The sequence below is a fragment of the Triticum urartu genome, chromosome 3A (genome assembly GCF_056163025.1).
Source record: "Triticum urartu cultivar PI428250 chromosome 3A, HENAU_Tu73, whole genome shotgun sequence".
Taxonomy (NCBI): domain Eukaryota; kingdom Viridiplantae; phylum Streptophyta; class Magnoliopsida; order Poales; family Poaceae; genus Triticum; species Triticum urartu.
The window spans coordinates 335,024,235-335,028,003 of record NC_141875.1 but is presented as its reverse complement, the minus strand read 5'-3'; positions in this window follow the sequence as shown (position 1 = coordinate 335,028,003).

Below are 3,769 nucleotides of genomic sequence, written 5' to 3'. Positions count from 1 at the left end.
CATCATGTGTTCGGCAATCATGTTGCCGGACAGGGTTTCTAGAGATTAAAGTCTTGAAAGAGAAAAATAACAAAGCGGGAAGCCCCTAGTGCAGTTTAAGCCGCGAGTTGGAGCGTGCCGCAGTCGTGCCCCCTCCCCGCATGTGCCCATGGTATTTTTAATGCGTAATTATGTACGCGTGGCACGGATTTTGCCGTTTGGCTGGGACCGGGGTGGGGGCCACATTGCTATGCGAGCTCAGAACGTGCGAGGCGGTCCTGTTGCCGATTACTCCAGGCGCGCTTGAAGGTGTCCGGGTCCTTATTCGCCGAACTAATGGATTGCCTTAAGAGGCTGCTTTGCGCTTCTGCTGTGAGGGCCGCAGTGTGCTCCTCCGTGTGGAGAGAGCGTTCTGTGTTTCCATTGACTATGATGACCCCCCGAGGTCCTAGCATCTTGAGCTTGAGATATGCGTAATGCGGTACCGCATTGAATCTCGCAAATGCGGTTCGCCCGAGCAGTGCATGGTAGCCACTTCGGAACGGGACTATGTCGAAGATTAACTCTTCTCTTCGGAAGTTATCCAGAGATCCGAAGACCACTTCCAATGTTACTGAGCCTGTGCAATGGGCCTCTACACCTGGTATGATGCCTTTAAAGGTTGTTTTAGTGGGTTTGATCCTTGAGGGGTCTATACCCATTTTGCACACTGTGTCCTGATAAAGCAGGTTTAGGCTGTTGCCGCCATCCATATGGACTCGAGTGAGGTGAAATCCATCAATGATTGGGTCTAGGACCAATGCGGCGAATCCGCCATGACGGATACTAGTAGGGTGGTCCCTGCGGTCGAAGGTGATCGGACAGGAAGACCATGGGTTGAACTTTGGGGCGACTGGCTCCAACGCATATACGTCCCTGAGCGCACGCTTCCGCTCCCTCTTGGGGATGTGGGTTGTGTATATAATGTTCACCGTCCGCACTTGTGGGGGGAACCTCTTCTGTGCTCCGGTGTTCGGCTGTCGGGGCTCCTCCTCATCATCGCTATGTGACCCCTTATCTTTGTTTTCGGCATTTAATTTGCCGGCCTACTTGAACACCCAACAATCCCTGTTGGTGTGGTTGGCTGGCTTGTCAGGGGTGCCATGTATTTAACACAAGCGATCGAGTATACGGTCCAAAATGGACGGGCCCGGAGTGCTTCTTTTGAATGGCTTTTTCCGCTTACCGGGTTTAGAGCCTTTGAATCCGGCATTGACTGCCGTATCCTCGGTATTGTCGCTGTTAATGCGGCGCTTATGTTTGTTGCGACGTGACCTGCCATTGCCATCCTTGGTATCCGAAGTACCATGGTTCTTTGATATGTTATTGCTGTGAGCCAGCCAGCTGTCTTCTCCCGCACAAAAGCGGGTCATGAGTGTCGTGAGGGCTGCCATACATTTCGGCTTTTCCTGGCCAAGGTGCCGAGCGAGCCACTTGTCGCGGATGTTGTGCTTAAAAGCTGCTAGGCCTCTGCATCCGGACAGTCGACGATTTGATTTTTTTTGTTAGGAACCGTGTCCAGAATTGCCTGGCCGATTCCTCTGGCTGCCAAATTATGTGGCTCAAGTCATCGGCATTTGGGGGTCGCACGTAAGTGCCCTGTAAGTTGTCGAGGAATGCAGCTTCCAGATCCTCCCAACAGCCAATGGACTCTGCTGGCAAGCTATTGAGCCAATGCCGAGCTGGTCCTTTGAGCTTGAGTGGGAGGTATTTAATGGCGTGTAGATCATCACCACGGGCCATGTGGATATGCAGGAGGAAATCCTCGATCTAGACCTCAGGGTCTGTTGTGCCGTCGTATGACTCTATATTTATGGGTTTGAAACCCTCTGGGATTTGATGATCCATTACTTCGTCTGTGAAGCATAGCGGGTGTGCGGCGCCTCTGTACTGGGCTATGTTGCGACGCAGCTCGAACGAGTCTTGCCCGCTGTGTTCGGCCCGGCCGTACTTACTTTTACTGTATCCGGCATGACGATTATCGTCTCGCATAGTGGCGCGCCCTCGTGATCCATAGATCGATCTTGCATGTTTTGCTTTGTCCTCCAATACGTCTCACAGGTCTGGCATATTTCCCCATGCCTTTTTATTTGAATGGCGTCAGGGTGCGGGCTGAGCTTTTGGCTGGAATGCCTCTCTGTCGCGGCCACGCGGTGGCCGATCAGCCACGTCATACGCTGGGGATGTAGGTTTCGGTGCTTCCTCCTCCAGTCGGGGTAGCAACCTGCACTTTGGGTAACTATTGGAGGGGTGTTCGAGTTTATATTCCTCGGCCGCCAGGACTTCAGTCCATCTGTCAGCTAGCAAATCTTGATCAGCTTGAAGCTGCTGTTGCTTTTTCTTAAGGCTATTTGCCGTGGCTATAAGCCGGCGCTTGAAGCGCTCTTGTTCGACGGGATCCTCTGGCACGACGAATTCATCATCGTCGAGTCTTTCCTCGTCTTCGGAGGGAGGCATGTAATTATCATCCTCCGCCTCTCCATCTGCTGCTCTCTCAGGAGGGCTGACTCCTCCATCCTCCTGCTCTAAATCTTGCTGGAGGGGATTGTTGTTGTCTTCGGCACTGTCCGGAGTGCTATTATCTCTGGTGCCGGTATCACCACTTTTGCCTTGGCGGGACTTAGAGCGGCGCCGCTGACGCTGGTGCTTGGGTTGCTATTTGGAGGGGTCATCCTCCGTTGTCTCATCGCCATTGCCTTCTTTGGGTGTGTCCACCATGTATATATCGTATGATGAGGTGGCTGTCCAGTGCCCTGTGGGCAGTGGTTCCTCTTCGTCTCCCGCATCGTCGTCCATACCGTCGATGTCTTCGGAGTCGAAGGCGAGCATGCCGGTTAAGTCGTCGATAGTGGCTACTAAGTGGGTGGTGGGTGGGCGGCGAATTTCTTCGTCATCCGCATCCCAATCCTGCCGGACGTAGTTCGGCCAGGACTCTCCTGACAAGGAGAGAGACCTTAATGAGTTCAGTATGTCGCCAAAGGGCGAGTTCTTAAAAATATCCGCGGAGGTAAACTCCATGATCGGCGCCCAATCTGATTCGACAGGAACGGGAGCAGGCGGTTCGGAGTCCGTGGCCGGAGAAGGATCCGGCAGTTTGGCAACACGGCTATCGTGAAGGGTAAGGTCGATATTCGGCTCGATCGCCGTTGAGGATACGGCCTCCGTGACAGGGTCTATCCACCCGTCCATGGATGGCGCAACTGGCTCCGAATTGAGGCTCGGAGCGGCTGCCGGTGCGATCACCTGAATACGGTCCGATGGTAGAGCTAAATCGTACTCATCGTGACCGCGTGGCGCACAAGGCAGGGGCTCGAATCCGTCGAAGATCAAGTCTCCGCGGATATCGTTCGTGTAGTTTAAGCTTCCAAACCTGACCTGGTGGCCAGGGGCGTAACTTTTGATCTGCTTCAGATGGCCAAGCAAGTTGGCACGTAGTGCGAAGCCGCCGAACACAAATATCTGTCCGGGGAGAAAAGTCTCACCCTGGACTGCATCGCTATCGATGATCGTAGGAGCCATCAAGCCTAACGGCGACAACACAGAGGAACTCTCAATGAAAGCACCAATGTCGGTGTCAAAACCGGCGGATCTCGGGTAGGGGGTCCCGAACTGTGCGTCTAAGGCGGATGGTAACAGGAGGCAGGGAACACGATGTTTTACCCAGGTTCGGGCCCTCTTGATGGAGGTAAAACCCTACGTCCTGCTTGATTTATTCTTGATGATATGAGTATTACAAGAGTTGATCTACCAC